The sequence below is a fragment of the Aristolochia californica genome, unplaced genomic scaffold, assembly GCF_029961685.1.
Source record: "Aristolochia californica isolate CCGP_79_NKW_82.1479 unplaced genomic scaffold, dmAriCali1.0.hap1 SCAF_4, whole genome shotgun sequence".
NCBI lineage: Eukaryota > Viridiplantae > Streptophyta > Magnoliopsida > Piperales > Aristolochiaceae > Aristolochia > Aristolochia californica.
The window spans coordinates 42,142,832-42,155,312 of NW_027182103.1; the positions used below are offsets into that span (position 1 = coordinate 42,142,832).

Here is a 12,481-nt window from a genome sequence, read left to right on the forward strand (position 1 = left end):
ATGAAAAACGGCATCCAAGTGTTTGTTTCTCATAATCTTTTTGAAGAATTCCAGCAGGATCTTGGGAATCTCATTGTCGTTCTTGCAGTGGTTTTTGCATTATATGCAGTTGTAAGTTTCTCTAGCTGCATTTAGTTGTTCAATCAGTAGTGCTTAGTATTGTTTTCTTCTAGTCTGTTGAAAATTTTATACTTGAACAAACTTGGTCTTTGGTTGTTTTGTTCAGTGAGTTCTTCTATGAACTTGGTATAGTAATATGTGGATTATCATTTGACAAGTCATTCATATTTGTGGCTAAAAAATTTCATCATTTCGTGATTGTATTTGTGCTCCATCTCTCAGGCTAGTCGGTTGTGTCGGGGTGGGGGTCTTAACACAACAAGAACACGATTTACTTGGCTGTACCAGAGAGTGTCAAGGAACTCATTACTCAGATTTTTCAATTGGCTAACAGGCCTGAGGCTGGCTTCATTGCTTGTATCTGAGGGCAATGTTAATTTTAAGTTGTAAATCTCGACTACATACTTCAGTGGAAAGAGGGTAAGCAAAATGACATGGATTTGACTTGCTAAAGCTTTAAACTGGATAACCAAAATTAACCTTCCTGGTAGAAATGAAGGTTGATCTGTAATGATTTAGATTACAGCTCAAAATTCTTTGATTCTTTTTCTGTTCTCCAAGCTTTGATGTCCCTCAGAAATTGAACTCTTTAATAGTTTGATAAAAGGGCTGTGATTGTATTAGGACCTTCTTAGGTCTTCAAAGTTGAGAGAGATAGTGCCCAACAATTGGAATAAGGGTTGTTTAAAGACAAGAAAAAAGATGGACAAACTAGTGTTTGTTTTGAGTTTTTCAGAGAAGACACTTTTCCAATGGTTGAGCTCTATCTTTTTCCCTCTCCATTGAAGACGTAAGAAGGTCCATAACAGATTGAAAAAAAATCTTTGACACTCTTCCCGTCTCAGTGGATAGACAAGTAATTATTCCCATTCAATGTGGGAAATCTGCTGCAAGTATAGAAAACAGCATAAAGAATGATTTTTAACTCTGAAAAGTGGTTAAAATTCTGGCTAATGAAAGCCAGATAACTTGTGATATTGAAAATAGACAATTGAATTTCTCCTTGTTGTAAGTTCTTTTCCAGGTTGCTCTGCCATCAATTCTTTCAACCAACCTCTCAAACTATGCAGACTCTCTGCCTTCTTTTACTCACTTCTGGGAGGGATCCAGGCATTATTCCTCGCAGTGCACATCCTCCTGAACCTGAAGATGATGGGGAAGCCAGTTTATCAGCAGATTGGGTAGGAAGTCCAGGTGTTGCCCCAGCTTTACCTCCTACAAAGGATGTAGTTGTAAATGGAATTGCCGTCAAAGTAAAATACTGCCACACCTGCATGCTGTATAGGCCCCCTCGATGCTCTCATTGTTCTATCTGCAATAACTGTGTTGAGCGCTTTGATCGTCACTGTCCCTGGGTGGGCCAATGTATTGGGAAGGTATTGCCTAGGCGTATTCTTTCATCATTACTTTTACTCCTAAAATCGTAATTCAGCAGTACCTTTTTATGATTATTGAAGACATGTTAGTTTTCAGGTATTCAGCTATAAGGAGCCATGTTGATCCTTTGGCTGCCTTCATGATTTTGTACTGAAGACTTTCAAATAATTAAACTTTTCTGTAATCAAAGAGTGTCAAGAGTCATTCACAGTCCATATTTCCAAGTGATGATAATTATTTTTTTCCGATTATGTTAAGAGTCTTACTTTTATCGGCAGAAATGATTAAGTTAGCAACTCTTATACACAAATACTATGTTATTCATGTGAAATCTAGTTCATATTCTGTTTCTGCGTAGCTTGACTTTCTCTGTAGTTCAGTCATTTGCTTTTCTTATTTGTACCGGAATCATGTCTCAAGTATTGCTTTTCCCGAGGAATTACAAATTCTTTTTCATGTTTGCGTCCTCGGCAACTCTCCTGTGCTTGTATGTGTTTGCATTTTGCTGGGTCGACATCAAATACATAATGGACGTGCATGATTGCAATCTATGGAAGGCTTTCCTAAAACCACCTGTTTCTGGCATTCTCATTGTAAAAGTAGATACGCTTTGATAAAATGTAAAAACAGAGACGACTTCATAAACAGAGAAACAGAGACCTTCGGAAAACCAACTTTATCATTTATATGTTCTGAGTAGTATATAGGACTCCTTTTATAAATAGGACTTGCCGAGAATGGATGAGAAGAAAATACAAACAAATATCGGGTGTGATTTTAGTGCTATCTGCGTAAGGTTGTTATAACAGAAAATACGTCTTTTATACACGTATTATTTCCAGAAGATTCTTCTTCTTCCGTGGATGATGTTGAATCTTCATGAGCTAATGAGTTAGAGTTGGAGGCTGACTTGGCTTGATCATTAACACCCTCCCGCGAGTTCAACAGGGGTGTTAGTGAGAGGAAGAGAAGCATCACCAACCATGAAAGATGTTTGTCTATTAATAGCTTTGATACCATGTAAAAGCAGATATGCTCTGATAAAATGTAAAAACAGAGACGACTTCATAACAAGAGAAACAGAGACCTTCAGAAAACCAACTTCATCATTCATATGTTTTGAGTACTATACATGACTCCTTTTATAGATAGGACTTGCCCACAATGGATGAGATGAAAATACAAACAAATATCGGGTGTGATTTTAGTGCTGTCTGTGTAAGGTTGTTACAACAGAAAGCACGTATTTTGTACAAACATTATTTTCAGAAGGTTCTTCTTCTTCCGTGGATGATGCTGAATCTTCATGAGCTGCTGAGTTGGAGTTGGAGGCTGACTTGGCTTGATCACTAACACCCTCGCGTGAGTCCAACAGGAGTGTTAGTGAGATGAAGAGAGGCATCGTCGGCCATGGAAGACGTTTGTCTATTGATAGCTCTGATACCATGTAAAAGCAAATACGCTCTGATAAAATGTAAAAAACAGAGATGACTTCATAAACAGAGAAATAGAGACCTTCGGAAAAACAACTTCATCATTCATATGTTCTAAGTAGTATATAGGACTCTTTTTATAGATAGGACTAGCCGACAATGGATGAGATGAAAATACAAACAAATATCGGGTGTGATTTTAGTGTTGTCTGCGTAAGGTTGTTACAACAGAAAGTATGTATTTTGTACAAGTATTATTTCCAGATGGTTCTTCTTCTTCTTCCGTGGATGATGCTGAATCTTCATGAGCTGCTGATATAGAGTTGGAGGCTGACTTGGCTTGATCATTAACACCCTCCCGCTAGTTCAACATGGGTGTTAGTGAGAGGAAGAGAGACATCGTCAGCCATGGAAGACTTTTATCTATTGATAGCTCTGATACCATGTAAAAGCAAATACGCTCTAATAAAATGTAAAAACAAAGACGACTACATAAAAAGAGAAACAGAGACCTTCGGAAAACCAACTTCATCATTCATATGTTCTGAGTAGTATACATGACTTATTTTATAGATAAGACTTGCCCACAATGGATGAGATAAAAATACACACATATATTGGGTGTGATTTTAGTGTTGTCTTTGTAAGGTTGTTACAACAGAAAGCACGTATTTTGTACAAGTACTATTTCTAGAAGGTTCTTCTTCTTCCGTGGATGATGTTGAATCTTCATGAGTTGCTGAGTTGGAGTTGGAGGCTGACTTGGCTTGATCACTAAATCCCTCCTGCGAGTCCAACAGGGGTGTTAGTGAGAGGAAGAGAGGCATCGTCGGCCATGGAAGACGTTTGTCTATTGATAGCTCTGATACCATATAAAAGTAGATACGCTATGATAAAATATAAAAACAGAGACGACTTCATCAACAGAGAAACAAATACCTTCGAAAAACCAACTTGATCATTCATATGTTCTGAGTAGTATGCAAGACTCCTTTTATAGATAGGACTTGCAGACAATGGATGAGATGAAAATATAAACAAATATCGGGTGTGATTTTAGTGCTGTTTGTGTAAGGTTGTTACAACAGAAAACACGTTTTTTGTATAAGTATTATTGCCAGAAGGTTTTTCTTCTTCCGTGGATGATACTGAATCTTAATTAGCTACTGAATTGGAGTTGGAGGCCAACTTGGCTTGATCACTAACACCCTTCCGCGAGTCCAACAGGGGTGTTAGTGAGAGGAAAAGAGGCATCGTCGGTCCTAGAAGACTTTTGTCTATTAATAGCTCTGATACCATGTAAGAGCAGATACACTCTAATCAAATGCAAAAACAGAGATGACTTTATAAACAGAGAAATAGAGACTTTCGAAAAACCAACTTCATCATTCATATGTTCTGACTAGTATACAAGACTCCTTTTATGGATAGGACTTGCCGACAATGGATGAGATGAAAATACAAAAAAATATCAGGTGTGATTTTAGTGCTGTCTGCGTAAGGTTGTTACAACAGAAAGCACGTCTTTTGTACAAGCATTATTTTCATAAGGTTTTTTTTTCCGTGGATGATGTTGAATCTTCATGAGCTGCTGAGTTGGAGTTGGAGGCTGACTTGGCTTGATCGCTAACACCCTCCCGCGAGTTCAACAGGGGTGTTAGTGAGAGGAAGATAGGCATCGCCGGCCATGGAAGACGTTTGTCTATTGATAGCTCTGATATCATGTAAAAGCAAATGCGCTCTAATAAAATGTAAAAATAGAGACAACTTCATAAACAGAGAAACAAATACCTTCGAAAAACCAACTTCACCATTCATATATTCTAAGTAGTATACATGACTCTTATTATAGATAGGACTTGCCGACAATGGATGAGATGAAAATACAAACGAATATCGGGTGTGATTTTAGTATTGTCTGTGTAAGATTGTTACAACAGAAAACATGTATTTTGTACAAGTATTATTTCCAGAAGGTTCTTCTTCTTCCGTGGATGATGTTGAATCTTCATGAGTTGCTGAGTTGGAGTTGGAGGCTGACTTGGCTTGATCATTAACACCCTCCTGTGAGTCCAACATGGGTATTAGTGAGAGGAAGAAAGACATCATCGGCCATGGAAGACATTTGTCTATTGATAGCTCTTATACAATGTAAAAGCAGATACGCTATGATAAAATGTAAAAACAATGACGACTTCATAAACAGAGAAACAAAGACCTTCGAAAAACCAACTTCATCATTAATATGTTCTGAGTAGTATACACGACTCCTTTTATAGATAGGACTTGCCGATAATGGATGAGATAAAAATATAAACAAATATTGGGTGTGATTTTAGTACTGTCTGCGTAAGGTTATTACAACAAAAAACACGTCTTTTGTACAAGTATTATTTCCAGAAGGTTCTTCTTCTTCTGTGGATGATGTTGAATCTTCATGAGCTGCTGAATTGGAGTTGGAGGCTGACTTGGCCTGATTACTAACACCCTCCCGCGACTCCAACTGGGGTGTTAATGACAGGAAGAGAGGCATCGTCAGCCATGGAAGACGTTTGTTTATTGATAGCTCTGATACCATGTAAAAGTATATAGATTCTGATAAAATGTAAAAACAGAGACGACTTCATAAACAGAGAAACAAAGACCTTCGAAAAACCAACTTCATCATTCATATGTTCTGAGAAGTATACAAGACTCCTTTTATAGATAGGACTTGTCGACAATGTATGAGATGAAAATACAAATAAATATCGGGTGTGATTTTAGTGTTGTCTTCGTAAGGTTGTTACAATAAAAAACACATATTTTGTACAAATATTATTTCCAAAAGGTTCTTCTTCTTCCATGGATGATGTTGAATCTTCATTAGCTGCCGAGTTGGAGTTGGAGGCTGACTTGGCTTGATCACCAACACCCTCTCGCGAGTCCAACAAGGGTGTTAGTGAGAGGAAGAGAGGCATTGTCGGCCATGGAAGACGTTTATCTATTGATAACTTTGATACCATGTAAAAGTAGATACGCTATGATAAAATGTAAAAACAGAGACGACTTCATAAATAGAGAAACAGAGACCTTCGGAAAACCAACTTCATCATTCACATGTTTTGAGTAGTATACAAGACTCATTTTATAGATAGGACTTGCCGACAATGGATGAGATGAAAATACAAACAAATATTGGGTGTGATTTTAGTGTTATTTGCATAAGGTTGTTACGATAGAAAACACGTGTTTTGTACAAGTATTATTTCCTGAAGGTTCTTTTTCTTCCGTGGATGATGTTGAATCTTCATGAGCTGTTGAGTTGGAGTTGGAGGCTGACTTGGCTTGATCACTAACACCCTCCCGCGAGTGCAACAGGGGTGTTAGTGGGAGGAAAAGAGGCATCATCGGCCATGGAAAATGTTTGTCTATTGATAGCTTTGATACCATGTAAAAGCAAATACGCTCTAATAAAATGTAAAAACATAAATGACTTCATAAACAGAGAAACAAAGACCTTCGAAAAACCAACTTCATCATTCGTATTTTCTAAGTAGTATACAAGACTCCTTTTATAGATAGGACTTGCCGACAATGGATGAGATGAAAATACAAACAAATATCGGGTGTGATTTTAGTGTTATCTGCTTAAGGTTGTTACAACAGAAAACACATATTTTGTACAAGTATTATTTTTAGAAGGTTCTTATTCTTCCGTGGATGATGCTGAATCTTCTTTAGCTGCTGAGTTGAAGTTGGAGGCTGATTGGGCTTGGTCACTAACACTCATCATATACACATTTGTTGCTACTTGGTTTGTTAGATGTTTCACAGTGTTTCACCTCTATTTAATCAAGTTGGTGAGGTAGGATGATGGATTAACCAACTTATTAGTGTGTGGTGTTCTTTATAATTGTTGCATTTAATAAATACAAGGAATATCTTAAGTGGGGTTAGTCGGAGCACTCTAGGAAGAAAAAAAAATTTCGACTCAAAGTTGCAGACTGGTTTTGGTTTTTAGTCTGTTTTGTATATCATGTTTGTGTAAGTTACTAAATTTGTAGACTAGTCTCTGTCTTTTGGTAATGTGTATTAGTCTATATCAAAAACTCCTTTAGGTTTGGGCAATTTCTAATTGCCTAATTTTGGTTTAATCATGCTGCTTGCCACCATGTTGCAGACAACATATGAGAATTTCCGTTATAGGTAAGATGGGAAAATGAATCTTTATAACCGTGGTTTAGCTCAGAATATCAGGGAGGTCTTCTTGTCTAGGATCCCGCCATCTAAGAACAATTTCCGAAGTAGGGTGAAAGAGGACTCTTCAGCCTTTACTCCTTCCCACTCATTGGGGGTGGGCCTTGAGTCCAGAGATAGCTAAAAGGAGTTTTGACCTAGAAATGGGTGGGAAAAGACAGGTTGTGCAACAGAAGAGTTTGAAGAGATACAGAACCAGATTGGCTGAGTTCTAAACTTTATGTGGGTTTCAATTTATGTATATAAGGTGTTTGTAGAAATGTTTCAAATGAGATGATTTGTTAATATTGCACAAGTCTTATTGTCTATCAGCTTCCCATAACAACCAAGACGTGAAGATTGGAGTCACAAAGGAAACTGGGAAGAGATAACACCAGACATACAAGCGTTGGCAGTGAAATTTGGAGTGGAACATGGAAATAGCAATAGAGAAAAGCTTCATGGAAACCATTGAACCAAACCAAGTGCAGAGAGTATCGTATAAAGCCTTCGAAATGTAAGCCCCAATTACTTAGTAGTAGATTGGATCAGCACAACTCTTTCGGATTTGAGCCTGTTTGTTGAACTGTACATTATTTAGATTGCAGGAACGGTTTGGGGAATGGGTGATGTGTTTGTTCATGTGGGTTATGAGACTCCTTGGTAGTTAAATATAGGGCCAAGCTTTGTTGTTTATAATGAAAAATGTTGTGTTTAACGAGAGGTTTTTGAAGGCCGGACTTTAGCAAATTCATGGAAACGAGGGAATCATCATCGGCCATCAGGTGGTGAAAAATGAAAGTTCTCCCTTGTACACATTTTTATTATTGATTTATTAATTATTTATAGATTTGCTTATACTTTTTGAACAATTTTGACTATTCAAAAGTCCCATCCTGCCATCAGGTAATTAAACTTGCCATGAACGGATTCAGCCAGGTTTTTGTAAAAAACTAAAACCAGACTCACGATTTCTAGCTTTATAATTGAATTATATTAAATATTAGTTAATTATTTTAGTACAAGACAAAATTATCTCACCATTGAGAAAATTGGGCCTGTTGCTCCATTGCCGGATTTATGGTGTGAGAAGCAGACGTTTGAGTCTCAATCCAGTACAAGGATTCAAAGTTTGAGAAGAAGTTTCATGAATAATTTTAGAGAGTCATTTTGAATGTGTAAAAACCAGCCTGTTTTACTGCAACAGGGTGATGCCGAGGGGTTGGATTCGTAGAAACAGAAGAGGGCTTATGCCTCTGAAAGGCCGCCATGTGTGAGTAAGCTTAGCCTTGTGAGATTGTTCTGACATTCGAGCCTATAAAAGGTCTTATTCTCGGATCAATTCAATTACAGTAACCTTGATGTTTTCAGCAAATTTAATAGCACGAGGACGAAGGGCCCGGCAAGAGTTGTCATATCTACCTCAAGGATCGTCACTTTTGAGCATTGACTTTGCTGAAGCTGCGTCCGAAATGAGTTTTTGTTATCGGATTCTCTCATAATTTAAGGAAGATTTAACATTCTCTTGTCTCTTAGAGGATTGCAGGAGTCGAAAGAGATAGATGCCCAGGTCACGTTAAAAGAATATCAACCCCACAATGAACCAATTCGCTCCAACTGACTTAATCCAGAGGAGTTACTAAAGTTGAGATAAATGTAATCCAGTAGATGCCAATCCTGGATCAGGTCGCGGAACAATTCAGGCAATGAAAGGGACTATACGTGAGGAATCTGCCATCCTGAAGGCATAAGCTTCAAGAGATTTGAAAGCTCTGGCTCTATATATGTTCAGACAATGAAAGGGACTATACGTGAGGATTCTGCCATCCTGAAGGCATAAGCTTCATGAGATTTGAGAGCTCTGGCTCTATATATGTCAATAGAGGCATGAAGGGAGGAGCAGTTGAAGGAACGCATGTTATCTGAGAGAGCAAGTTTCCTACTCCCTCAAAGGCTTCCTCTTGAGGAACCGGAGGGGGAAGAGAAAGCTTGCTCCTGATGAATCTTGAGCTTCTTACATCGATCTGCAGGTGGGTTTTGTGAGAAACCTCAGGTGGCCTCAACAGGGATGAGGTGAAGCCAATGTTTATTGTGTTTTTGGATTCATCTCATTCTACTATTTTCCTTGTACTTTTGCATTTGAATCGGTCATTCTCACAGGTTTGACGTCCCATCTATGCCTCTTATTCTTAAAAAAAATTATCTGAATCATATTTAAACATCCGGCTAGAGAGGAAAATCTGGAAAGCATTTTCTATCATGCATTTCAAGAATGTCATGCCTCTGCTATAAACATGTTCCTTTTGAACTGCCTATCAAATTAGATTGCATTCTGGATATTGCTAAAAGGCTACAAATTATACCAAAAAAACACAACGAAAACCTGGTGATTTTTTTCCGGTTTCGCCCGTCTCGGAGCAAGATGGTTAAAACAGTTGACATCTAGAAGTTCCACTTGGGTTTCTCTAGTGCAGAGCGACAGTAAGAACTCATATTGTGCAAGTTCTGCTGCTCAGCTGCATACCCTAACCTGTTTGTCGAATCTCTATGGACTGTCTCTCCAGTATTTATAAGCTCGACAGGAGCTAAGCAAGGAAATCAGCCGTCGTCCTTTCACTTCCGTACCCTATCTGCAGCTCATCCATAAAGCCTTCTCTCATTGGATTTTCCTCATGTCAGTGTTCTGATTGCAGCAACATGTGGGCATCAAGTAGTCCATTCTGTAAAACGCCACTGCTTTGTGAACTCTTCTCGTATGCGCTTTGATTTCCTGTACTGTATAAACCTTCAACTGTTGCAGTAATCATTTGAGAAGAAGCGTCGGATGGGTCATGATATGCCTCCTGGAGAGACCCGCATGATCTTGCACTCGAGGAGTAGCCGGCAAATCCTTTCAGCTGAACTGTTGAGATTGAGTAATCGCTAACCATTGCACCCATTTCTGTGGCTTTCTGTAACAACGCAGTGGCAGACATGTATGCTGATCCCATTGCCAAGTGAGTGTTCTTCGATCCACTCAGAGAACCGTAAGTAGATGAATCAGTCCCACTGTGGTGAAGGCTCGAGGTATGAGAACCGACGGAGTCGAGAGGAAGGTCCAATCTACCGGAGAAGATGACTCCTGCTGGACTCGTGAATGAAGATCTAAGGTGGGTATGGGTACGCATGTTTTGGCTAGAAACAGACAGGTTCATTACCGTGCTTGTGTTCGAAGAAGCAGTCGAAGTGTGTATCATCCCTCTATAAGAAGGGAGGCCTTGTTGCACCTTGTAGTTCTCTTCTGCCAATGCATCACAGAAGGCTCTGTGAGTGATGAAGCTATCCCGCCTGTAAAAAGGAACCAAAATTGAAATTATCTAGTTCCAATTTAATAAGCAGTCATGTCGATTTACATTTTGTCAAGAAACCGATAAAGAAAAAAAAGAAAAGACTAAACAGGATCATCCCAGAGAAGATTATGATAATTTAGAAGAATTGAACATTGAATTGATGAGGGGAAAATGAACCCCGATCTTGAGACTGTTCAGTAAATCAGCAAGTGCAGTTGACTAGTCCTGAGTTTAATGGCATCGATCTTTCTCACCTTAAGAAAATGGTTCCACAGTCACAGCGATACTCTCTAGTTCCACATATCTTGGCATGAGCTTTCCAGTCCGATTGAACAGCATAAGGCTTCGAACACTTGTCACATTTCCACTTCTTCTCCCCATGCTTTCTACAGTAATGCTTCTTTATTCCAGTGAGGTCGCCGAGTGCTCGACTTGGGTCATGGTGAGGACAACGCACCTCCGGGCAAATATACACTCTTCTCTTCACGGCGGCACCAGACCGTTGCTTCAATTTCCATGGCAGGTTGTGTCCTCTTCTATGGAGCTGAAGGTTCTGGTCCCTCTGGAAGCCCTTAAGACATACTTCGCACATGTATCTGTTTGTCGCCATGAGCGTTCCCGGCGACAGAGCAACGACTTCTGCATCTGGGTCTGCACTGAATCCACCAGAGAAGGTCAGGAAAAGTTTCAGGAACTAGTTTGATGCGTCGTCACTCACGCACTACCAGTTTGACTCAGTACGTAGGCTTTTTTCTTCTTTCTTCTCTTCTTTTCGCTACGTGATTTCCAGATGCTAAGATGAAAAACAAATATTCTTGCTTTCTCGCCCAAAAAAGAAAGATTAATTGATTGTACTTGATTAGTTACTATTCTTCGGCATGCTCCATGATGGTTCTGACTCGGTCATGGATGTCGCAATTGAAACAAAGTGCTGTACTCATGTAACATGGTAATTTGGACCCATGAAATCAGTGGACGCAGAAAAGCAAAGAGCACGGAAACCCCGGTTAGGAGCTCCTGATGCAGGTTAAAGCAGAGACTGGATGATACGTAAACTTTGCAGTAAAAACTGAGAAAGAAAAATTCTGAGAAAACACTCAAGCCAAGTAATGAAGATTCAATTCCGAGTAATTGCAACAAGAAGTTTCACCATAAGTAGGACCTCAAAAACAGCATAGTTTTCATCAGTTTGATTCAAAATAACAAATTTAACGTCCCAAAAGAACAGTTTTTCCACCAAAGATTTCTTCGTCTCTGGTTTGTCGTGTTCCACTGAGCAGTGAGAATATTGAATTCAACTGAAAGCATGACGATTATCTAACAAAAAGAGAACAAGCCATTTAAGAAGAACTAAACGAAGCGAGTTTTCTTGCCTGGGTTCCCCGGTAGATTTCTCTTCTTCTTAACGACTCTGGGAGCTGAATCCTCCCCCGCACTTTCATTTGGCGATGCCTGCCGAAGCAGCCCTTCTGGCGTGATCGTAGACATGCTTCAAACCTCTTCAGACTGTTTTCTCATTTTTGGAAACTGGGGCAGGTGATATACACAAGGGAAGGTGGGAACTCTGTGTGAGACAAAAAGAAGAAGAAATTCCATGCAATTCCAACCTTAGTTGAACATATTAACGTTGTTAAATACTTAAAATAATACGAAAAGAATTATGATTACAACATCATTAGTACAGCCATTATATAATTAATTTCCTGTCAATTTAGAATGATTAAAGGCTGTTAGGTTTTTATTCTTTTGGAAAGTGAGCAGTGCATTGCCATCTTATTGCCGATAAGTATCAGATGTGAAGAAAGACACCATAGTCGATCCGTATTGCATACGATACATCTCAGAGGCCCATTTACTCTAATACCATGTGAAATTGAGTTTAAGGTTCATCCTAGAATGACTAGCCAAATAATTTTTTTTCCAAGTAATAAACTCAACATTTTTCTATTCACTAATCCATGTGGGATTATTCTTTAACAATCGTGTCAGATTTTAGGGTTATGA

At 38.9% G+C, this 12,481-nt stretch overlaps 2 pseudogenes; one reads left to right on the plus strand and one right to left on the minus strand.

Moving 5' to 3' along the window:
* On the plus strand, positions 1-7,623 carry LOC137963366 (probable protein S-acyltransferase 7; annotated as a pseudogene).
* Positions 7,624-9,590: 1,967 nt separating this feature from the next.
* LOC137963367 (zinc finger protein GAI-ASSOCIATED FACTOR 1-like) lies at positions 9,591-11,965 on the minus strand (annotated as a pseudogene).
* Between the last annotated feature and the right edge of the window lie 516 nt (positions 11,966-12,481).